This window comes from Podarcis gaigeae, assembly GCF_964106915.1.
Source record: "Podarcis gaigeae genome assembly, chromosome: 8".
NCBI lineage: Eukaryota > Metazoa > Chordata > Lepidosauria > Squamata > Lacertidae > Podarcis > Podarcis gaigeae.
Window position 1 is genome coordinate 48,499,658 of NC_139684.1, and position 26,364 is coordinate 48,526,021.

At 40.2% G+C, this 26,364-nt stretch overlaps 1 protein-coding gene and 1 long non-coding RNA gene across 2 annotated transcripts in view; one reads left to right on the forward strand and one right to left on the reverse strand.

The window, feature by feature from the left end:
• WWOX (WW domain containing oxidoreductase) overlaps nt 1-26,364 on the forward strand; it is a 566,085-nt gene that overhangs the window by 285,251 nt on the left and 254,470 nt on the right. The window lies entirely within an intron of this gene.
• LOC310850563 lies at nt 7,710-16,176 on the reverse strand. The gene is made up of 3 exons (XR_014567368.1): nt 16,060-16,176; nt 14,962-15,040; nt 7,710-7,768 (listed from the first exon to the last, which is right to left on the reverse strand). It is a non-coding gene; the product is annotated as an uncharacterized lncRNA (long non-coding RNA).

The following is a 26,364-nucleotide window of genomic DNA, read 5'->3' on the forward strand; positions in this document are numbered from 1 at the left end:
GTGGGCACACCAATTTGCCACTTGAAATGGCAATTTAGTTTCACATTGCCCTGTAAACGTTTTATGAAATTTATGCTCTTGAACACTGGCAATTCTAGATTTGATGTAAACTATAATATTTTCTATTACTGGAGTCCCCCACAGTTTACATAAACAATTTAACAAATGGAACAGTAGTTGCTTATTGACTTGTAAATGGTTTTGTCATTTTGTTCTGTCATCATTTTTTGTTACCTTTGTAAAACACGCAAATAATACTCAAAGCATCCAATAGACAAATGAGGGAGAAGATATGCCACAAAGCAAACAAAGGGCAAGTAATTCAAGGCAAATTCACCATCATTAAGGGCAAATTATAACTAAAATAGGAGTTCTCCCCGCTTTCCTTCCAACCTATTTTCTTCAAAACTATTATTTTGGTCACATGCAAATGGATGCATTTTTTATTAATTTAATTAAATGATTAAATACATATTTAATTGTTATTGTTGTTAGGACCAACGCATGACTCATAATACTTCACAGCTGTCAGTTATGGATGGAAACTGAAAACACAGAGCAGTCAAAAGCATCAGTGGCAAGCCACTAATCCCCCACCCCTAAAAATACATATATAACCCCATTCCCCAAATGCCAAGGACCTCTCATCATTGAGGGAGAAAGAAAGAAAGAAAGAAAGAAAGAAAGAAAGAAAGAAAGAAAGAAAGAGTCTCCCCCCTGCAACTCACCACCCCCCTCTCAAATCTTAGACTGTAGCTGGAGAGAAACCAAGTATTAGAGCCTTTTAGCTACCTTGAGGGATTGCACTAATTGAGAAATAACAGCCATAAAAAAGCTAATTCATTAATAGTATATAAAAGTGAAAACAATAACTGAGGATGACTGGCTCTTCAGAGTTAAGCAAAGTATGATGAAATGCCCTGCGCTGGTAGGAATGCTAAGTAGAATAATAAAATGACAGCAGTGGTAATTCCCATTCTCTGGCGGAAGCGTGCCCAGGAGTAAGAGGCTGCGGCGCACAGCAGATTCCTTGTGATGTGGAGCAGCTGTGTGCTTTTCCTTCTGTTTCTAAATGGTGTGATGATGGAGTGAAGCACATTCTGCCTCCACTTTCCCTAAAGCACTCCACAGCACATCTGTAGCCCCCCCTGGAATGCTTTTGTCTACTAGCCTGCCAGGAAGCAAGCAGCCAAGAGCATGCGACAGGAAATGCAGGCTGGGAATACTGGCCTGCTAATATGACCCAAAATACATTCTGGGACCTCATTTAAAGAACTCTTATGCCACTTTAAACTGTAGTTTATTAATGGTACTGAGAGTTGTTAGGACTCCTAACAATGGGAATAAAGTTTGTGATGTTATGTGATGGTGGGGGGGGGCTAGATCCCCCTAAAGGGATCTAGTAAAAGTTAGAATCAATCAAGGTTTGATTGAACTTTGCCAAGCATGGAAACTCTCTGGATTTAGTTATGCTAGCAAGCCAAGCCAGCCTGGCAGAGCTAGCTGAATGGGTCATTAGTGGGATACAAAGGACAGTGATGGCCCTTCAAGGAAACAATCAGAGAGCAAGGCTCCCAGGCACCTTCTTCATTGGGTGCTAGTGGGCAGAGGCAAAGACCAGGTTTAGGGTTTCAACTTTGAATGATGTAGGCTGTGGCGAGGTCCTAGGGGTCAGTTAGCAGCGAGAAACAGAAAGAGGCGCAGAACTCCAAGTGAACTGGGGATGACAGGCTGGAACAAAGAAGACACAGAGAATGGCTTTTTGCTGACCTTTGAATCTAATGCTTCCCTTATAGGGGAAGCCAGATGTGAATGCTCTGCAATCCCTCCATCTAGGTGCAGGTGTGTTGTTGTTGGCATCCATCTGTCTTGGGAGACAGTGTGTCTCCAGGGGTGAAGTCAAATTGCTGCATTAGCAGCAGCGAAGTGACCACTCTGAGGCACAAGCCTGAGCACTGTGTACAGTACAAAGGTCCTGGGCTGCCCAGATGACAAGACCTTCCTCTCAGCCTCCGTGATGTGGTCCAAAAGAAAGCAGAGCAATATGTTTGTTACCAGTTTGGCTGCAGGAGTTGTTGTCCAGCTGTCTTAGGTACTCCACTCCAGATTTGTGTAGAGTTTACTCCTTAGCCTTTCCTGCTCCTGCAAGGCAGCAGATGTCTAGGATCAGAGTATTTCTTCTCCTAGATAGGCTACCTTCCCATCCATCTTGTATACAGTAATACCTCATGTTACGTTTGCTTCATGTTACATTTTTCAGGTTGCACACCATGGCAACCCATAAGTACCGGAAAGGGATACTTCTGGGTTTCACCGCTCGCGCATGTGCAGTAGTGCATGCGCACAAGCACCAAATCACGCCACGCACCTGCACAGATATGGTGCTTCAGGTTGCGGGCTTTTCATGTTGTGAATGGGCCTCCGGAACGGATACAGAGGTGTAAATAAAACCATACAGTGGTACCTCGGTTACATACGCTTCAGGTTACAGACGCTTCAGGTTACAGACTCCGCTAACCCGGAAATAGTACCTCGGGTTAAGAACTTTGCTTCAGGATGAGAACAGAAATCGTGCTCCGGCGGTGCAGCAGCAGAGGGAGGCCCCATTAGCTAAAGTGGTGCTTCAGGTTAAGAACAGTTTCAGATTAAGAACGGACCTCCAGAACGAATTAAGTACTTAACCCGAGGTACCACTGTATATCATAAAGACACCACAGGCTCTGTTGTGCCTCTTTGCTCTAGCAGTGGATCCTGGTAAGTTGGCCTACAACCCCTGGACTCTCACACTGCTGATGGAGATTGTGGTGCTGTGTACGGTAATATTATTTTACACAAACACACACACTTAATGCAATGTTGTTGTTGTTTAGTCGTGTCCGACTCTTTGTGACCCCATGGACCAAAGCACGCCAGGCACTTCTGTCTTCCACTGTCTCCCGCAGTTTGGTCAGACTCATGTTTGTAGCTTCGAGAACACTGTCCAACTATCTCGTCCTCTGTCGTCCCCTTCTCCTTGTGCCCTCAATCTTTCCCAACATCAGGGTCTTTTCCAGGGAGTCTTCTCTTCTCATGAGGTGGCCAAAGTATTGGAGCCTCAGCTTTACGATCTGTCCTTCCAGTGAGCACTCAGGGCTAATTTCCTTAAGAATGGATGTGTTTGATCTTCTTGCAGTCCATGGGACTCTCAGGAGTCTCCTCCAGCACCATAATTCAAAAGCATCAGTTCTTCAGCAATCAGCCTTCTTTATGGTCCAGCTCTCACTTCCATACATCACTACTGGAAAAACCATGGCTTTAACTATACGGACCTTTGTTGGCAAGGTGATGTCTCTGCTTTTTAAGATGCTGTCTAGGTTTGTCATCGCCTTTCTCTCAAGAAGCAGGCGTCTTTTAATTTCGTGACTGCTGTCACCATCTGCAGTGATCATGGAGCCCAAGAAAGTAAAATCTCTCACCGCCTCCATTTCTCCCCCTTCTATTTGCCAGGAGGTGATGGGCCCAGTGGCCATGATCTTCGTTTTTTTTGATGTTGAGCTTCAGACCATATTTTGCGCTCTCCTTCTTTAATTCCTCTTCACTTTCTGCCATCAAGGTTGTGTCATCTGCATATCTGAGGTTGTTGATATTTCTTCCGGCAATCTTAATTCCGGCTTGGGATTCATCCTGCCCAGCCTTTCTCATGATGAATTCTGCATATAAGTTAAATAAGCAGGGAGACAATATACAGCCTTGCCTTACTCCTTTCCCAATTTTGAACCAATCAGTTGTTCCATATCCAGTTCTAACTGTAGCTTCTTGTCCCACATAGAGATTTCTCAGGGGACAGATGAGGAGACACATATTTAGTGCAATATGTTTGGCTTTATGTCACAGGTGGGCTCAAGTTCCTCTCCAGACATGTATAAACCTCATCTGCCTAAGCAACGGCTGGGCAGCCCCAAAGTTTGCCGCAAATATCTTACAGGAGTACATTGGGCTAAAGACTAAAAAGCTGATGCTACTCTGGAACCTGTCGTAGGCTGTGTGCTATCACTGTGCTGCTGAGGGCACTTTTTCGTCCCTTAAATGTCTGTAGTTGTTACCAAAAAAAATCCAGTAACAAACTTCTCTGAGGGCTTTTTCTTTACTGTTTCTTAAACCAAAGGTGTCTCTGTGGCATTTATAAGTTTTGCCACTTGCTGTCACAACACAGAAGTCCACCGCCGCTCTGAAGTATTTGGACTGGAGGGGAAAATGTAGGTTTCATGTCTGAGCTGGATTTCCACCTTTCTCTTTGGATTTGTTCTGCAATCAGACATAGTTTGCCGGAGGAGAAGGGAGGTGATCCCGAGTTTGAGTTAGTAAATATTTTACTACTCATGAATTATTCCAAGAGGTATTTCTGTTTGGTTTATGGGAATTTTTCACAACCACTTGAGTGTATTTAAAATTGTTAAAAGCAAAAGTTAATTGAATCCATCTCCACTCATAATACACCCAACAATGGCAGGCAATGCACTGGCTCCCCAGGTTCAAATCCGCAGTCAGCTCTTTGAGTCCATGGACCAGCCTCCGTAGGTATCCTCTGGCATTCAGGTTGAGCATACAAAAGGACAAGGAAGAACATGCTGGGCAAGCTCTGTCTCCTCGATGTTACCACAAGTCCAGTTTAAGGTGACTGGTTGTCTGAGGGGGCTGCCTTGCTCGTGTATAAGATTTCCAACAAGAGAACAGAATCCCTGTGTGACCCACACTCTTGTCCCTCCAGTGAAAAGTTTATGGACATGTATGGCTGCCCTCTTCAGACTAACACTGGCTATCCATTGGCTGGTAAATGTGCCTGGCACACAAAGCATCACAATGGTGGCAGGGCTCACCCCATACATTCCCACTTGCTCATTCACAGCTCCAAACTGAATGCCTGAAGAGATTTATTCTCTCAGACTAATTCACTTCACAGCTTTGCTCAGAGAGGGAAAAATAAGGGATAACATTGCCTTGAAATTGTTGATAGAAACAGAGGCAGATTTAGGACAGCATGACCAATTCCACCACACCGGGTTCCAAGCACCTTCCCCATGAGGCACTGACACCGTCCTAGAGTCATTCTTTCCTCAAAATCCAGTTGGCACTTGCCCGGCTTTGGGAAGGAGATGGGAGGGCACTCTGCCATAGCCTTATGCCTTCACCCCACGGGCGCCTTGCTTTGCCAAGCATAGGGAAGGCTTGTGCGTGTCAATTTTTGGCTTTGCACAGGGCGTAATATTACCAAGGTCCACCCCTGGTTGAAAGGCAACAGATAAATGGAAAGGGCATCACTTATCATTATTGTCCTTGCTTTGCATGCTAAAGATCCAAATTAAATCCCTACCATCTCCACTCAGTGGGTCAGATAGTAGGTGATAGGAGACCCAGATAGCCATTGCCAATCAAAGTAGACAATACTGTGCTAGACAAATGGTTTGGTCATGTAAGTCCATGAAACCAATTACACACACACATGCACAAATAAAGTTTGCTTGTGTTTTTCTCCAGAAGCCTACCCTTTCCCATTTTTCCCCATGTTGTAGTGTTCAAAGCCTGGGCCAGCTTGTTCATACTCAATAGCAACTTAGGACTAGGAGGTGGATATTTATACTGCTTTTAATTTTACTTTTATTAGTTATTGAACAGTATGTAAAAAGGGAGAAATTTGGAATTTTGCCTTTGAGGAGAATAGTGAGTAAAAATGTTTAAACAGTAAAATGCACATTGGCTTATTTTCTTATGTTAGTATGCCACTTCATTTAATCATTGTGGACTAATGATCTGCAAAATCATTTCCAAATGAAGCCATTTTCCAGCTGCTGAGATGTTAAAGTAACTAAAATTATGGCAAAGCCTTTCCCCAACTTAAACATGCCTGAATGGACTGTGCTTCGGAATGCCCATGCCAAATCTTATAGATGTGTTCCTAAGATTCTTGCATATGTGGTTTTTAATGGACAAAAAATGGTCCTCTTAGATTCAGACTGAACATAGCTGTAAACAAGCCATTTAAATCTTGCAGTGTTAAAGAATTACATGACCTCATTCCAGGAGAATATAATCAAGGGAATTCAAGGAATACAACCTACATTCAAGTAAACTCCTTTTCTTTACTTTTAGAGCCTATGTCACTTAGCACTAGGACTGGTCATTTCTGTTGCAGAATGGTGGGAGCTGTGGTGTGGGACAGGGTCAATTTATTTTTTCATATAGAAAGGGATAACAGCTCAGTGGTAGAGCAAGTGCTTTTACTTCAGAAGGTTCTAGGTTCAACCCACAGCATCTCTAGTTACAAGTTTAAGTTAGCAAGTGATGGGAAAGACCTTTGCCTAACACCCTGGAAAACTGCTGCCAGTATTAGTAGATAATACTTGGCTAGATGGATAGTTTCATCTGCTGCAGAGGCGCCATATTCTGAATGTGATTTTGCGTCATCCTGATGTTGCATGATCTCCTGACATTGTGTGTGTGTCGTTGCATGATGTCCTGACATTGCTCAGCGTCCAACTCTGCATACAGCCTCAACAATGGGAGGGGGAAGCCCCAAAGAGCCTCAGCCCCCTGGAGCTGGTAACTACGATCTTGTGTAACGCAGCTTTCTGGGAGTGGTGGGCAGAAGATAGTTCTAGATCAACCGGTAGAATTGCAGTAAATCACCAAGGATTTCTAACTGCCCAACTACTTAACAATTGCAGTAACAAAACAATTCCCACTCCACATTAAATTATTCCGCTTAAATTAAGTTACTCATGTCCTCTAATTTCAGTGGGTCTACTCTAACGTGGGCTACCACTCCATCAATGGGCTCTGCCAAGAGCCCTAGTTACACTCCATGTTTTGCTAGGATTTATAACATAGCACAATACAGTCTTTTCTAACCAAAGAAAGTCACTAAGATTTCAACATACAGTTCCTTACAGATTTTTTTAACATGGATGTAGGAATGTGTGTGTATGTTTAAAGGCACTTGCAATGACTCTTTACAGGTTTGTCTTGAAACACAATTTTTTAAAAAAGATTCTCCATATCCTAGGAGTAAATAGATATATTAAAATAAGCTATGGGATGTATAGTGCAGTATAACAATGATAAATGATGTTGTGTGTAATTTTTCTACTATTAACATAAAGTAATATAAACTGAAGGACACTAGTCTATTGAGAGAGTTAGTAGCTAATGTTCCATATCAGATGTGGACAATGTCAGGACTGAATACAGATTAGGCAGTGTCCTTTTCTCCCCCGGGGAATTAAACTTTGAGACACCACTGGCTGCCAATGGTTTTACTGCATTTTGTTGGTGCCTCTGGTGCCTTTCTTGGTCTATTAATTCAGGAGCTGTAAATGACAATGTGAGTAAAAAGCTTTTCCAGTGGGATGCATTTCATTTATGTATTCCTGTATCCACAGTACCTGTTCAATCCATTTTGTCACAATAACTGTATAAAAATTGTGTGGATTAACTACAGTTCTTCTTGGAGCTCAGCAATTTTTCTTTCTTTCATTGTCTTTATTAGAAAGCAACAGCACAATCATTTACCAGAATGGAGGATCTTTTTATCTCTTAAAAGAAATATTTAGTGACAACAAAGTAAAAACTTAAAAGCACAGAACATTGCACACAGTCAAATCAATCAATCTTCTATCATAAAATGAACAATTGAACATTGATAACCAGGAGTTATCCATTGCTCTTTTGTAGTTCTCTTATATTTTTAAAATCCAATGTATTTTGCAATCCTTGTTTTCTTCCCTCCACAAATCTATTAAAGTGAGACAAAAAACAATTATCATCTAGTGAATGAAGCTAAGAAATCATAATTTCTTAAAGGGCACTCAATGGTTTTGGTTGAAAGGGGATTGAATCTACAACCTGCTTCAGAGCATCATCTAAACCAGGGTTGGAGGATATGTTGGACTTCAACTCCCATAATTCCTGAGTATTAACCTCAGCTCCGAGGGCTAATTGGGGTTAGAGCGCAAAGAAATCGAAGTCACAACTTCATGTGCTCCCCATCCCCACTTCACTTTTCTGAACAAGCAAGAAGCTTCTGCTTTTGACTAAACCTCAGTTCCCTGTTATAGATAAAGTTGGGGAACTATGGTTTAAACTAATTATTGAAGCTTAAAACAAACAAGGATCAAAATGTGGTTTGATCTTGGCTTTAGCTAACAAGAATTAGTTTAAGGCATCATTTCCCAAGTTCATTCTTAACAAGAAACTATGTTGTTGTCTCAAAAGTTGAAGATATGGTCTCTTTTTTTCATCCATAGGAGGGAGGGGAAGGGTGTGTCCAAGCCTGAGGCGTGTTACAGCTCAACTCAACCATAGTTCGCAACCCACAGCACTGCCTCTGTGCATGTGCGGGTCACGATTTGGTGCTTCTGCGCATGCGCAAAGCGCATCTGTGCATGCACCGATATAGCGCTTCTGTGCATGCACCGAAACCTGGAAGTAACCTGTTCCAGTTCTTCCAGTTTCAGCGTGGTGCGCAACCCGAAAACGCGTAACTTGAAGCGTCTGTAACCCAAGGTACCACTGTAGTTATTTACTCATAAATTATTAGTTTTTGCTTCTCCTCCTCATTGAATACATGATACCTGGTATACATGGTAACAAAAGATATACATTATTTTCATCCAAACTCCTATAACAGTTGAGTGGAATGGGTGGGTTTGTTTATAGTGGTCCACTACAACAGTTTTTAAGCCGATGGTGTGAAATATGTAGAAAGTATCCTTGTTCAGGAAATGGGTTTTGAAAAACACATCCATCTTCCATTACAGGTTGTTACAGGATATGTTTGTGTGGAATCTATAGTGCCATTAAACCATATGTGGAATTTATTTGTACAAAATTAGAGTTTAATCACTTCTAGGATGTGTTTTTAACCATCTCTTTAACAACTGGCATATATAATTTTGTAAACCTCTTTTCATTTAAATTCCTGTGGTTGTGTGTGCATGTATACACACATACACACCTTGGGAAGCATAAGTCAGATTTATTATTTTATTTTTAAATTGTGGAAGACTTTCTTATATGCTGTTTCTGTTTGCAATTGTAATCTTAATTTGATTTTTGCTGATGGGTAATTGCTGTGGGTGGTAAGCAAGTCTAGCAGAAGCAGAAATGTACTGGAAATCTAAAATCTAAAGTTTTCTGGTGGAAGATAAAATACATGCCATGCTGCAGACTTCACATAAGTATTTGGTTGTTGTTGCTGAACTAGATGAGACCCTTGACCTGAACCAGCAGACATTGCTATAACACTTTAAAAATTGTTCCTGTTTAGTTCAGTCAGTATTGTTTATTTGGAGCACAGGAGCAACAAAACTGCTTCCTAGAAATAATAGCAGCCTCAACAACAGTTAGAGCACAACATTATTATTAAGGGGACATAGGAGAAGTCCCATAGTAGCAGACCGTCTGATATTGTCGTGCAGCCATAAATTCATCAACGTAGGGTCTTCTTCATTAACAGAATAAAACTTTTAATAAAAGTTGTTCATAAACAGCATAGTTAAAGAGCATACACAGAGTGCTCATAGCAGCTATCTGACTCTTCACAGGGCCGCAGTCTTAGCATAGCTGTCGACTTTTCCCTTTTCTTGCGAGGAATCCTATTCGGAATAAGGGAATTTCCCTTAAAAAAAGGAAAACGTTGACAGCTATGCAGTCTTAGTTACTGATTTACTATACAGGGAGAATGAGTCATCACTCAAGATGAGTCACAAGTCACAGTGACTTAGCAGTTTGCTGTTAACAGTTAGCAGGCTTGAATGATTTTGTAGGCTCTGTAGGCCTTTCTGCTTCTTCTGCTCTCAAGAATCTGTGTCTCATGACAGATACGCCTACAGAAGGTCTCAGGTTCAGGCAGGGCTGGAAAAATCCCTGCTTGAACCCCTGGATAGCCACTTCCAGGACAGCTGACTTGGTATAAGGGAGCTTCCTGTGTTCCACATACAATTCTTTATTCACTTAAGGCAAAGACAGAAAGCATGCTTCCTCCCTCTTTTCTTTCTTTAGTCACTCCCATTCCTCTGTTCTGTTTCATTGGCAAAAGTTTATGATTTCTATCCTTTGATGCTGCCATTTCAACAGATATTTAGAATCTGTATTTTGTTCAATTCACACTGAATGACCGCAAGATGCGAAGAGATATAAACTAATGAAAGGAAACTTAAGTACATCATTAACTGTCAGAAAGTTGAAGTCTTGCCAATTTCTGCCATTTTACTCCCCCTAAAATTTAAGTGATATGAAAAGTCCCTGAAACAGTGTGTTTGTTGTGATTTGGGAGGGGAAAACAAATTCCCTACCGTTTGCATATTTCCATGGTTATGTAGATACACATTTTGAAAGTATCCAGAGATTGTAATATTAGGCTGCTTAACTATTAGTCCATATGCCAATGTAAACAACTTCCTATTAACTGGTGCAGTTTATTTCTTTGATGTTGAAATGATCCCCAAGATAGCTCACAATAGTGGGCCAAGAGGAGCTGGCCGCTGAAGCTGCAATGTGTAATGTGCGACGTGTGTGACATCACTTGTGTGTGACATGCGTCAGGCCCCCTCAACATTGAGGGGACCCAGCCTGTTTCCAACAAATATATAGGGGGGCAAAGATACCTCGGCTCCCTAGAGTTGACGCACCTGGTCTTTACATATAGAACACAAAATTGTTATTTGTTATTATTTATATATTAGATTTATAGCCCACATATTCCTCCAAAGGAGCCCAGGTTTCCTTGGTTTTGTTTCATGATGGATTTTGTAATAATGACTATAATCCTACAGGAGAGCAAATGTTGTTTCTCTCTCCTCTCTTCTCTTTTAACTGTAAGGTAAGGTAAAAAGGATAAAGGACCTCTGGACGGTTAAGTCCAGTCAAAGGCGACTATGGGGTTCTTGTGCTCATCTCACTTTCAGGCTGAGGGAGCCGGCGTTTGTCCACAGACAGCTTTCCAAGTCATGTGGCCAGAGGACTCAACTGCTTCTGATGCAATGAACACCGTGACGGAAACAAGAGCGCACAGAAACACCATTTACCTTCCCGCTGCAGCGGTGCCTATTTATCTACTTGCACTGGTGTGCTTTCGAACTGCTAGGTTGGCAGAAGCTGGGACAGAGCCTATAGGCCTATACTCAGTTAGCTAAATGTGTCTTTTCTACATTACCCAGTCATAAATTACCACATTATGAGGTCTTGCAAACATACTGCTTCCCCAGTTTTCATAATTACATAACAATAACAATAACAATAATAACAACAACAACAACAACAACAACAACAACAACAATAATAATAATAATAATAATAAATTGTACAACAATTACGTATTTTGTTGAGGGTGCCTTTCATCCCTTTCCCTGTAAAGGTTTGACCACTTTTCTTTTTTCTTTAAAGACCACTGATTGTGAATCCCATGTTAGACCTTTGAAAACAGGGCTAATTAAACCCAAAAACATTCATCTCACAGTCACCAAGGTGCTGGTAGACAGAATCTAAAACATATTAAGAATTGGGAGAGTTGTTCTAAATACTGGTAGTGGGTTTTTTTCTAAATAGTTTTTACTCTGGATTGCACTAAAAGAAAAGTGTAGGGCAAATCTTAGTTGAAAATTTCAGTTTAAGACGGTCCAATAGAATGCAGGTGAATGGGTTTATTGCTAAAGGCTGCCCAAATCTTTTAGCAGAAACAGAGTTTAACGTTTTTCAGTTGAAATATACTCTTTTCAGATATGAAAAGAGTCAATGAGTGTACCAGGGAAGCTTCTCTCCAGCCTATGCATGATCCCTGGTACATAGGGAATAAAGCTCCTGCTTGTACAACATGCATTTTATTCTATGTATTTATTAAAGTTTTGATTGTCTCAGCTGGAATTTCAAGATTGCACCTTTTTTTATGAAAGGGTTGGATTTGTTTGACACACATCTGGGGAGGGCAGCACCTGCTTTATGCCCGTAGTTCTGATAACTGAATCATTGTCTTAACTAAAGTACACCACATTTGATTTTCTGTGTGTTTATCTGTTGTGTCAAGGTACCTAAAGGAGTAAAACAATCTTGTTGCAGGTGCTTAGCATAAAAAAGCCTAACAGATCCCCAGCCCTCCTCTTCCTATTCTCCATAGAACCCTATGTACCCTCAATAATAAATTCAGAGGGCTGACAGTGTCTAAGTCTGCTGCTCCTTTGCCCTCAATTTCAGCGAGATGGGCCATTGAAAACTCATTACAAGCTGTTTAGACTCTGACTTTGACTTTTGCTCAGCAGTGAACAAAATTAACAGCTCTTGGAGGTGGCAAAAAAAGAGGGAAAAAATAGAGGCACTGAGCCAAAAGGAGGAGGAATGAAAGAGGGAGAGCGAAAGAAAGACTTTTGATTTAGTCATGCAAACAAGCGGAAGTCTCAGCATACATGCGTTCTACATATGTCTTTAATTAGACATCCCTTATTGATGACACCCCCATCCCCTCTCCTCCTTCTGACTTTTACTACCATGAAGGCAAGCTCACTTGCATGTCAAACACACAGCCTCACATTTGCTTACATGCCAAGCAACACGCTTCGAGCAGCGCAGAATTGCTTCATAAATTTAACTATCCTTTTCAAATTCTGTTTTTTTTTCTCATTTAGTGCTTGATAGTTTTTTATGTGATAATTTTAAAGTGGTGTTTATAGCAAAAGTTACCTTGATAAGGGCAGGGGAAGAGTCTCTGCAGTACTAAATTACTTTTAAGCCTGTCTCCTGTGCTACTGCTGCTTCTTGTAACAAACCTTTAATGTTCTTTTTGTGTGTGTGTGATCGGGAACTAAATTGTGTTGCATTGTGAATTACAGGTGCTTTAATGGTTGCAAGCAAATCAATTTTCCTATATTTCTATCCTTTGCAAAATAAATTCTGGCAGCAAAATTAAAATCTTGCCCACTTTGCTTATAAAATTTGTGGTGTTTTCCCTCCTCAAGTGTTCCCTTTTGCCCCCTCCCTTCTGCTAGGTGATGCAGCATTAATTTATGCTCCCAAATGCTGGAAAATAATTAGGATCAGGGAAACATTTGGAAGAAAGCTCAGTCCAAAAGAACTCTTGAATCAATTTTCAGTTCGATTGGCACATTGAAGCTTACATTAAAGTTTACAGCCGGTGTGACAGGAGTCGTATATACCTGAAAATAGGCAAGGAGATAACTATATACTTAATGTACCAGGAGAAGAGGGAGGGGGAACTCCTCTCATATGCTACGTTTGATTTAAATAAGCTTGGGTTTGTGACCCAATTATGCAGCCAGGCTGGCAGAGAGCCGGTAGTGGTCAGGCTGCTTCCCCAAGGTCGCAGGAGGCTTTGTCCAAAAGTTGCTGGAATTGTACCAATTGGAAAATCCCCACAATGCATCAACTATGGCGAAAAAGAAGAAGAAAAGAAAGGACGGGAAAGAAAAGAGAGAGCTTTGAAAACAGTGGCTTCCAGTGCCAGGCTTACTGTCCATTCCACTGATCTTTAGACTGTAATCTAACCAGTGGGTAATTCCTCTTTGTTTCTTTGTCTCTTTCTTTGAAAGCTTTCCAGAGTCAAGAACTGTGTGGCATTGTAGCAACTTTGACAGTGGAAACACTGGTTCAAATTCCCAGTCAGCTATGACACTCACTGCAAGTTTTTTGAAAGTATCTTTGAAAAGTTAATTATCCCACCATTGTAGGAACTCCCTCCCCACCAACGTAGCATGTTCAGTTGTTTTGGTTTCTCCTCTTGGTTTTGCTCCCCAATATCCCTGCCAAGCCTGCTGATATCACCGTTTTGTATGTGAATGCTTCAGACATCTTATAAAGGCGTATCTCTTTGCCCAGGCTTTCCCTGACCCATAAGATCGACCCCTGAATTCATTTAATTGAATTGCCTAATCTTTTTCTTCCAAACTCACTTTTATATTGGCTTTGTGTTTTATTCTTGTTTTATTTCTAATATATATTGCTTTTATAATGTACACTGATGGGGATTTTAAAAATATTTATAGATGCTCTTAAATGCATAAATAAATGGTGCAAATCTAGTTGTATAAGAACTCACACAAGGAAAACTGAGTTCACTATTAGTATACAGCATAGTGAAAGTGTTTCTTCTAAGAGCAAAATTTTATTCTTCCCTTCCAGGAATGGCTTAGAATTTCTCCCTGCCACCCCCTGCCACTGGAGCAAAAAATATATATTGGTTTTCTTATGTTTTCCTATGAATACTAGTAACAGCATGCAGCAAACAGATGAAGGTCATCTGAGAAATGGATTAACAATGTCTTAGACTCACAATGTCAAATTACTTTAAAGTGTTTACAGTAGCAGGTTATATGCAGTGAATTTAAGGCTGGAAGACTGAAGCCAAATTCAAACCATTCTTATTTCACTAAACTAGAACAGAGGCCTTGGTGTTTTATGGCTCTTTTAAGGTCCATTAATCCTTGAATCATATACCATGTAAAAAGTGACAGATTTTACATCCAGTCTCTCGATTTATTTAAAATGTTTTTACTTCAACTCTGTTCCTAATTAATATCGCTCAGTCTGTAATGTGATTCAAGCGTTCCAAAAATGCAGGGAAGTGGAATTGCAGCCTGCTAATTCTTCCATACGACATTCCGTTATTTGTTTATATTTATTTATTTATTTTCCATTTCCGGCAGGAACCTATATTCTGAAATTAATGGGATTGCTGACTGGCATGGCGTAGGGGAGTCGGAAAATTTCTGTTATCTCCTTAACGGTGCAACTGTACTGTTTTATTTTTTGCATTTTTATGAGCTGATTTTGAAGACTTAGGTGTTAGAGATAAAATGCTGAAGTGTGATGACAGGACCACCATATGCGTTGTCCTCTATTTTGAAGAGGGGGAGTCAGAAAATAGGGGAGAAACTAGTGGAAGGTGTTCCAGAATGCACCCTCACTTAAAATTTGCCTTACCTTTCTGAAGTGCTTTTAATTTACTTGTTCAGATATTTCTACCCTACAGTTCAACTTTTAAAAGTCCTTGGAATGGCTTCTGTAAGGAAATATAAACAACAGAAAACACAGTAAAACAGCCTTGTAAATAAGGCCACAAAAGTTACTAGTCTGCTAAATAAATACATAAATGCCGCCTCCTAAAGGGGTAGTAGCGTTCATGTTGGTTGTGGGCAAAATTAAGTGGGCTGCCAGACAAAGGGCGAGGGCAGTCCACCCCTCCTCCTTCACCCTCTCTGCTCACCTCAATGAAACTTGCATTCACCAACGGCTACCAGGTAAGTTATTAAATGCAAGCCTGCAATGAAAACCAGCAGCATCAAATTAAAATGCCATTAACGCAGCAAAAACAATGAAGCAGCAGATAAAAGGCAAAATAAAAGACTTGTATCATTAAAAGGCTGGCTTCAACAGACTTTTAACTGGGCAACCAAAATTACCATATTTTTCGCTCCATAAGACGCACCCAGTTTTTAGAGGGGGAATGCAAGAAAAAAATTATTATTTAAAGGGAGCACTGAGCAGAAGCTGTATGCATCCCAGGCTCTGCTCAGTGCTCCCTTTCACGAGTCGTGTGGAGCGTGTGTGCGGCGCTTGCAGGCTTTTGCAGGAGGTGGGAGATTCCCCCACCTCCTTCAAAAGCCAGGGATAGCAGCATGAAGCCTCCATAGGGCACGGGGAGCTAAGCCAGAAGCTAGAACAGCAAGAGGGAATGCTGCACAGTGCTCCCTCTCACTGTTCTGGCTTCTGGCTTAGCCGCGCAGCCTGCATTTGCCCCATAAGATGTACACACATTTCCCCTTACTTTTTAGGAAGGGGAAAGTGTGTCTTATAGAGCGAAAAATACGGTAAAAGATGGCAATGATGGCTCTAGATCAGTGTTTCCCAAAGTGAGTGATACTGCTCCCTGGGAGGTGCTGGAATGATCCAGAGGGGTGGGAGTAGCCTCGGGTGCAATTGGGAGGCGTTGAATAAAAGTCAGGGGGTGGTGGAAGCATAAGTAAGAGAAGAACATTTTGAAAAACCGTTCATACATGTTTCATCTGTTATGACACTTACCACCAGGTTGGGCGCCATTGCGGGATGGTGACAACACCTCCTCTGCACCCGGTTGTCATGCTGGAGGCAAGGGGTTTTCCCAGGCTTTTCAGCTTCACCCAGGCCCAGGAAGTGAATCACAGCTTGCCTGCCTATTTGGCTGCAGTGTTGGCCCCACCCCGGGGTGGATCAGACTGAGCTGGCAGGCTTCACTTTGGTCTGCCCCATGGATTTTTAATCCCGGAGCCTAGTCCACTTCCTCGTCCTGTTTTGAAAAACCATCCGTACATGTTTCCAGGGGAGTGTTTTTTGTTTTTGTTTTTAATCCTGAAAAGGGTGTGGTAGGCCAGATAAAGTTGAGAACCTCTGACTTAGATGGATCATGTAGCAGGCAGAAACTGCATGTAGATGACATAAACTGCTTGAGACCCTAGAGACACATCCACTTGTAGTAGTAGACAATAATGGGTTAGATGTGTAAATAAGTCTTCTCTGATATAAAGCATCACACTATGCTCTTGTATGTTGCATTGAAATAAAAAGAGGGACGGTAATCATATCCACAAAGTCTCTAGATTATTGCTATCACCCTTACAGGTGACCCTCCAACTCCCTCCCCACCTTTTATATTATTACAGTGGTACCTCGGGTTACAGGCGCTTCAGGTTACAGACTCCACTAGCCCAGAAATAGTATCTCGGGTTAAGAACTTTGCTTCAGGATGAGAACAGAAATCGGGCGGCGGTGGCGCAGGGGTAGCAGGAGGCCCCATTAGCTAAAGTGGTACCTCAGGTTAAGAACAGTTTCAGGTTAAGAACGGACCTCCAGAACGAATTATGTTCTTAACCTGAGGTACCACTGTATTATTATTATTTCTCTCAGTTTACACCAATGCTGTTTTTAGCAAGGTGCTCTTCATGTTAATTTTTGGAACACTTGTGAGACCCTTGTTGCTTTCATGCTAAATTTAAGGATCGCTTACCTGGACACTGGGAAGAAAAACACTTATGCCAATAGAGTGATTGGGTATATAAAGGATGCTTACAGCTCTGTTCTTGAGATGTCAAAACATTGATTTCTTCTTCCCATATTGGGTAACTAGGCTTTGTTTTCTTTTTCACCCAGTACTGCTTACTGGAGCACTTGGCAGTGCCTGCTTTCGGACATCCCCGAATCAATCTTCCCAAGGGATGTCTTTGAGGGCTAAATATAGCCATCTAGACAATCCCATTTATAAAATGTCAATGTTTTGCAGTTCCCAAATAATTATGCTGAACATACAAGGGCAAACTCTCTGAATGGCATTTTTTTTTAAAGTTATGAGAAAGTTGTCAGTTATGAAACAGCAGGGCATTAGCCAATATTTCATTTAGCAGTCTTTTCAAATATAGCCACCATTTTTAACTTGAATTTTCTCTTTTCAGTTAACAGAGCATAAATTCATTGAAAATAGACATACAATATATTAAAAATGTATATCTAACTAAGTACAGTTTTGTTACACATGGTTTGAGGTTGACTAGTTAAGCAATAAACCATTGACTGCTGTAAGTCAGAATTTCTTACTGCTAAGGTGAGATTCTTTGAAACCAAAAGGAAACTTGGTGGAAGGTTTGTTGAAGCTCATGTAGCACTTAAACATGTTTTAGTGTTACAGGTGGAACAACCCTTTATGGATTTAAGACTTTATGCCTTATTTTTTTTGTGTTGTATCTTGCAGTGTTTTAAAAACATATTTCACAAAATTTGACTTCTGAAAATCTGGGAATTGATGCCTCATTTTATTTTGTTTTCAGTTTAAGCCCATAATAGAAATATGCCAGTATATTTCCTTTCTGTTTTCTCTTTCTGTTTTTCTGCAATCAGAAGTCAGCAGATGGGTCTTGGCACCTCTCACAGGCTGAAGGCAGCAGCAACGTTTTGGGACGTAGGGCTCCCAGGATTCAGTTTGCACCTGCCTAGGTCAAGTGCAGCCAGATCACCATTTGGAAACTCTTTGGTCTATCAAAGAAAACCTCCTCTCTCAACACCCTCCAGGTTCACGGGTTCCAAACTCCAACCAATCAGCTAGTGCACATGGATGCCTTGCAGAACACCTCTAAAGACCTAGCTTTTCTTTCTCCGGAATAAATGGAAAAGATAAGTTCAGAGGTTCGGAAACAGGTTCAGGGAGGTTGGAGGAGCAGGATGTAGGAACATAGAAAGTTGTGTTATACTGAGTCCATGGGTCCATCTAGCTCTGTATTGTCCACACAGACTAGAAATGACTCTCCAGGCTTCCAGGCAAGGAGGTGCCAGGGATTGAACCTTCTGCATGCAAAGCAGTTATTTACCCCTTGCTAATGCTCCCTGCCTCTCTGGCATCTTTTTTTAAAACCTCCTTTATAAAGCTTATTTTGGTTTTTTTTTTATTAATACTAAATATAAATTCTAATATTTAAACCATACATATTATTACATTACATAAGTTATACTGGTCAAAGTATGTGGTTTGTATTCCTTCTGCAATCAATATAAGTAATTCAGTTAAGAATAAAATTATTAGAAGTCTGTCTCCTTTCTTGTACACATATGAAGTTAGTTGGCACTGACATTATAGCATACTAATGTAACTTGTTTTCCAATTCAGGCAGCTTCGGTATTATTGGAAGTTTCTTGCGTAATGTATCTATGCTGCTACAATTATATATGCTATCAATTCTCAGTATGCTAAAGTTTAATTTTTGTAAGAGTTCATGAAAAAAGTCCAAAGGATCTGAACATAAAAGCAAGTTATATGTGTTATCTTTTCTATGTTGTTCTTAATAGTATTCCAATAATACTTTGCCATTTCATATATCTACCACATATGAAAAAGCCGCCACCCCCCTTTTCTAAACTTCCAACATGCTTGACTGTATAAGCCAAATATTTTATTCAATACACTTTGAAAGACAATCTTGGTCTGAACAGATAGTGGTTCAAGTTGCTTCATGTGGTTAGTGTTAAGAGAGGATATATTTAAATCTGCATCAAAGATCAGTCAAGAAATAAATGTAATTTAAAAATAATAATGTAGTATTTTGATTAATTTTAAATATGGAGTACGGTGCCAAGATCCTTCTTTTGAATACACCCTATGCACCTAGTATATCCAAGATTCAATGCTGGTTGTACACTCACATGAGATGAGGCAGGTGTTATTGGACTGTGCCAGTTAAGTCTATACATTAACAATCACATCATACACCCCTATCAAAGTCTCCTAGCATTCTAAAATCAATTCATTTTAAAATCAGTTCAAATCAAATTGATGGCAACCATTGGGCTAGAGTTCTGTGAAGAATTACCAAAGGAGGGGTGCCTTGGCCAAAAGCCTGGTGGAACAGCTCTGTCTTGCAGGCCCTGCGGAAAGATGTCAAGTCCCGCAGGGCCCTAGTCTCTTGTGATAGAGCATTCCACAAGATCGGAGCCACAGCCAAAAAAGCCCTGGCTCTAGTTGAAACAGCACTTAGCAACAATGGGGAACATGAATGTTGCTGTCAGTAAATGGGATGAACTTTTTTTTTTTAAAGAGATTGATTGTCAACATGCCAAAATGTTTGCACCCTATTTCAACTGAATACTATCCCCCCTTTCTGGCTACATATTTTAGGGAGTAGATATATGTGTTGGATGTTACGGATTGGTCAACACAAGCCCCTCCCCTCAAAAGACACCTCCCTCCCCCCCCAAAAATATATTACAATACTCAAACTCATGTTACACAAACATATATCATTATACCTGGGAATAGATTTGTATGTACAAATATGACACTCGGGGATGTTCCCTTTGAAAGCTCCCATTTTCATGTTGTAATTGACAAGACAGTTTTCAGACTTGCTCACAGATCTGTGAAATCCATTTTCTTGTGTCTGCAGCTGTGAATATCAAGAACTATTTTATTCATTCATTCTAAAATTTATAGCCCACCCCACCTTTACTAAGTAATGCATACTCCATTGCATTGATTTGGGGCAGGGGGAGAGGAGAAGAAATGGCTCCATGTATGTGTGTTACAGATTGTGAAGCTGAGGCTCCAGTACTTTGGCCACCTCATGAGAAGAGAAGACTCCCTGGAGAAGACCCTGATGTTGGGAAAGATGGAGGGCACAAGGAGAAGGGGACGGCAGAGGACGAGATGGTTGGATAGTGTTTTCGAGGTTACCAGCATGAGTTTGAGCAAACTGCGGGAGGCAGTGGAGGACAGAGGTGCCTGGCGTTCTCTGGTCCATGGGGTCACGAAGAGTCGGACACGACTAAACGACTAAACAACAACAACAATGTGTGTTATCCATTTCGCTCACTGAAGTAGCATTGAGTGAATTCTCGGCCTCAGTAGAGAACTGCACTTAATCCTTGCTGTTAGGAGATTATGTGGAGGAGGCTACATTGAGAATCTCTATACGGATCCTCAGATTGAGAAAATACTTTCAGCTGATCTCAAGCTGTTCAACTATTTGGTCACACAGCAAAGTGTTCAGATAATTCTACGAACATAAAGGGTTGTGGGAACTATCCTCATTAAGAGACATTGGTTGAGGTACTTGAGTATAGTAGTACCCTAATGTTAATTCAGTAGCACAATCTGTAGCACATTTTATTCCCCATGATGTGTGGCTACTACTTCATGTTTCAAAAGATATACTTCAGTTAAACATTACCCCCACACACACCGTGTGTGTTATTAAAACAGGCAAGCCAAAGTGGCATCATCTGGCTTTAAGAATATCCTCCCCCACTTCAAATGATAATCCCTTTTTAAATCATCTTTTTTAAAGGCAAATGTATTTAGGTTCCCTAAGCTCATCCTTTTTTTTTCTTTTTTTTTAGCCCATGAATCAGCTTCCCTAGTTTCTCTAATACCTTTTCAAGTGAAATATTAATATCGTTTTAGAAGGTGGTGACACGTTATTCTATCTGGGGTTTGCCAGTGAATTAGATAATCTCATCTTGACTGCAATGGGCATGCAGTTCCTTTCTTGGGAGCTCAAAATATTGATCCTAAAGAATAGGGATGTCCCTTTTTTAATGAAGCATTCGCCATTATCCCAAGGTCCTTTTTGAATTCCCTCCAGATCAATCATATTCATTGGATTTGGCACACCAAACTATGTACAACATTTTACATGTGTCAATGTTAATTTTTGGCATCATGCATCAGCAAAGTTATACAGCAGAGTCAGTGGTTAGTTTTTCATTGTTTGTTTCTTTTGTTTTCTGCATGTTTGCTATCTTCACTAATTGTGTGGTGTCAGCAAATTTACCTGGTTTGTATTTGCTTTTCTGACTAGGTCATTTATCTAGATTAGAACCTATAGTAGTTTGAATATCCTGCTTTGGGAGAGTATACACAGGTGTATGTATTTCACAGGTGACTGTTCTTATGTATGTTCTCAAATCATTGTCAACCAGGCATAGATTCTACCAATTTGCAAAAGTTGCTTTTCATGAGACTTTAGCAGAAATGTGTTCGAACCTTCAAAACTGAATATCTGACACCAGTATAACTGAAATGTCCTAAAGCACTTAGGCACACTTTTGCCTCCTTAAATCACTGCCAAAAGCTCTCTCTGAGATGCTGTTATAAGAGGGGACAAAAAAAGGTGACCAAATGTGTGTTTAGTCTATCTGTTTCCTACAGTGGCCAGCCACATACTTCTCAGAAGTTACAAGCAGAGCATGAAATGAACATTCCTTACCTGTAGTTAATCTCTAGCATCTAGTAGTCAAAGGTATAGTGTCCCTGAACATTCTCCATTTACCTATCAGGGTTCAATAAAAAACCTAAACCCAATCACCAAATTCCAAAATGGTGACTACCCAACACTAAACATCTAATTTTCATGGAAACCTTATATTAAGTTGCCCTGAAATTGCAGGGCTAATGGAAGCACACTCTGGCCTCTTTCAGTGGACACTGGAAACAGGAAGCTAATTCAGATTCCACTCAGCTGTTCTCTCTGTGAAACTGAGCAGTAGTGTGGTGGGGTACAGTTATATCTCCATATGCAGTAGAAGTAATAATAACTCACTTCACAAGGTGAATCAGGATGAATATGGCAAGAAGTGTAAACAACGATGTCCAATTACAACAATCTGCAATTAACATGAAGTTTTCTACAAAATTACAAAAGAGAGTGATCCCTACTTCCTACTACTACAGCTCAGGGCAGACATAATATTTAACCTTAGAACTACAGTGTATTGCCTTAAACCTATATAGTGTAAGCAGATGATCCTTTTGTTGGGGGGGGGGAGAACCTCAGATATGTATTGATTTTGATAGATTTAGGGGGACAACTGTCCCCCCGCCCCCCTTGCCTGCATCCATGTTTGATAACCAATGCCCTGATCAAAACAGCCCTGATCAATCTCAGGCAACATAGAAAAATAAATAAAGAACAAGGACAAGTACAGATATTCCTGACAGTTCTGCAACTTTTCAATAGACATCCTGATGAATCTTGTGGACCACCATAATTTTATCTTAAACCATGATTCTACAGACCCAGATATGAAGTAGAAGGTATTAAATTTGTATACGACCTATATATCTAAGTTCTCTGGGTAGGTTTCAGAGACATTCAAATATATAATTACAGTGAAAATCTAAATCTATAAAACACAAAAATACTGATAAAAACCACCACAACAAATGACTATCTAAAACCAGCAACATAACAACAGCTAAAACTGTTTTAAAAGCAGTATAAAACTGGGGAGGGGAAAACTTGGTGTAAATAACATGCACCAGATATGTGTACTAATCAAAATCAAAATTAAAACTCTTTAGCTCTTTCAAATTCCACCCACCCACCCAACACACATACACCTTCAATTACAACAAGACTAAAACAAACAGAACCTGACGCATCTTCTTCAGCAGACAGGAAATTCCTATGACACACTTTTAATCTATTGTTTTGTCCCTACTTTAGCCAACCTGTGTATGTTCTTTTAATAGTAAACAAGTGCTTTTAATGCTAGAATCTGAAATAGCATAGTTGGTAGAGCATGAGATTCTTAATCTCAGTGTTATGGCTTTGAGCCCCATGCTGGGCAAAAGATTCCTGTGTTGCAGAGGGTTGGACTAGATGATCATCATGGTCCCTTCCAACTCTACAATTTGATAACTCTATGAACATGCCATTTAGCTAGTCAGCAAAACCTAGCTATGCCAGAGCTTTGAATGAGAACTAGATAAAAACTTCCAAAGTGGTAAGGATTTCTATACGTGTACTTATCCAGGGCCATGTGCGCTCTTTGTTAACTAAAATGATTGTTCATGTGATTACGCACATGACTGTATAGTGCTTCAGAGCTCATGACTGTTTGTAGAAATGTCTTAGATGAAATGGGAGGGATCTCAGCAAAGAACAGAATTCATGGAAATCTGCAATGGGCATGTGAAATGGATTTTCAACTTCTGCAAAATTCAGCCTGTATGAATGTAAGGTAATCAACACATCAGTGCCACTCTGTGGCCAGGAAAACATAATTCAGTACCTCAAAACTTGCAAGAAAATGGTGGGAAGAAATTTTAGAAACATCCATAATCGAAGCATATGTCCAACACTCATTTAATTCATTTAATACATTTAATTCATCACATTATTCAATCTATATTTAGCAAAAATACAGGTCTTTATCTCCTTCCAGGATTTACTAATCAACCCACATGCTATCTTAAGAATGTATTTGCCTTCCTTCTTGAGATCTGTCCTAGTTTACATTGTCTTGCTGTATCCCAGTTTGCAAACCATAATTTACAGAGTACCACAGTAGCTGCATCTGGCAAAATTACTGCAAGGATCTTAGCAAACTGTCTCCTAACTATATCCGAGGCTACCCTTCCTGAATCCCAAAATGGTTTTCGACCTAGGGGGACAGTGGACATGATTTTCACTGCTCAACTTCTTCAATAAGTTTGCTGGTGCTCTTCTTTATCCTGTTGATTTGTGAGCACCACCTTAGCCTCTAATCACTATTGAAGCAATTCCCTAGCTAAAAATGCTTTAAACAAAGCAAGGAAAGTACCTGGATACTCTGATTATTTTGGCATATGCTGGTAAATGCTAATGCACAAAGCGAAATAAAGGATTTGGCCGAACTTCACTTTACTTTGCAGCCAAGTTGGCTACAGAAAAATGCCCTTGAGCCAGCACTAATTATGTCAACAAGTAGTTCATGCTTAGCTCTTCTTTAGTCCTGTACTTGTTTACAGATTGTGTGTGTGTGTGTGTGTGTGAGAGAGAGAGAGAGAGAGAGAGAGAGAGAGAGAGAGAGAGATTGGGTAAGAGGCAGAACAGGACAACTGCTTGGCTTAAGGGTGTGCTAACCTTGCAACAACCTAGTGACATCATCATTTTTCACCTTAGATTCCTTCTCCTGGGGTATGCCTTCAAAGTGAGATGGAGGTGAAAAGGTTTCCCCTGCAGCAAGACAGGCTGCATGACAAATGGGCCAAAAAGTCAAAGAATTTTTTTAACCTAGCCTGGCTTTAGTGTACTCACTATTTGCACCTTTGAACAATATGATGAATGCTCAGGGGGCAAGGGAGGCTGTGCTTCAGGAGGAACCTTCACTTACTTCTTACACTTGCAGTTATTTGCAGGAATCAAAGGAAACATGTTAGTCTGTGTACAGATAATAATGATTATTCCACTGGATGTTTCTGTAGTTGTATTCTTCTTATTCCAACAGCTGTATTATTAATAGCATTATTACTTTGCACTTTTAAGATGTTTCACATACAATAGTGGGGATGGGGGGAGAATTCAATTCAATTTCCATTTAAAGACAAACCAATCCAATTTGTTCTATTTGAAACAATACAGGAACTGAAATGTAGCCTTGCTTCAAAATCCTCACTTCTCTAACTTTTGCAGTGTTGTTCTCCAACCAAATAATGTTTACAAAAATGTGTGTACTTGGATAAAATGTAAACATAACACACAAACATGTATTACTTTATGGAAAATTGCTTTGCAAAAAAGTGTATGTTAGAGAAAATTGCATACAAACATGTATACAGTAGTAGCAGAAATTCACCTTAAAATACTGATGAATTTTCATGAGGACTATTTTTAAGTGAACTTATGCGGAAATGTAGAGAACTGACCTTAAAATTAGAAATATGAGAAACCAAACTTACATTAATTTTTGTTTTATTGAGAGTATTTCAATTGAACAAAATTAAGTGCTTAAAGAGGAAAACATCTATATCAAATAACTATATATACAAACAACTACAATTGCTTGTTGAATAGTAGGTATATGTGTTATTATTATCCTAATACATAAATGGTTATTTTACTATATTTTTTATGAGAAACCAAACTTTACAGATGTGCTCACCCTTGATGAGAACTGTAGAAGCTAGACCACTATTATTATCCATATGTTCCAGATGTACATAGGCTGAGCAAATAGTTTCTTGCTTTAAGGCCCCCTAGTAAATCTGTGGCTCAACTGTTTTTTTGTTTGTTTTTTGTTTTTTTGATGCTTGCATATTGTCTGTATCATTGTCATGTTTATGATGCCAGGTGCCAGAGAGTCAGAGGTGATATTGTAGATAGCTTGTTGGGATTTTTGAGTTTAGGCCAGGATGACCTCGGTTCATGTCTGGTGTGCTGAGCTTCATGGAGGAAAGGCAGGATTAAAATGCAAATAATACAGCTATGGTAAAAATAAATTGGGTTCCAATGTGGTGTTCCTGCTATCTTAAGTTCTCCTTTTGGTCTAATACCTCAGCTCATCTGTATGTCATTTTCTCAGTATGCTCCGTGTGCTTTTCACCTATCAAAGCTCATGCAAAAGTAACTCAGAAGCAGCCCAATCTGTGTCTGTTTACTCAGAAGCAATTCATACTAAGTTCAGTGTCCACAGGATTGCTGCATGAGAGTTGTGTCCAGTATCACTCCTACTCAGAGTAGGCCCATTAAAATAGTGAATATGATTAACTTAAGTCTACTGTGGTACCTCTGGTTACGTACTTAATTCGTTCTGGAGGTCTGTTCTTAACCTAAAACCATTCTTAACCTGAGGTACCACTTTAGCTAATGGGGCCTCCCACTGCTGCCATGCCACCGGCGCATGATTTCTGTTCTCATCCTGAGGTAAAGTTCTTAACCCGAGGTCCCACTTCCAGGTTAGCTGAGTCTGTAACCCGAGATGTTTGTAACCCGAGGTACCACTGTATTAATTTCAGTGGGTCTACTCCAAGCATAGCTTAGTTGAATACTATCCATAATCTCTAAAGTACAACAGCAAGATAGCTCAGTCAGTAGAACATGAGACTCT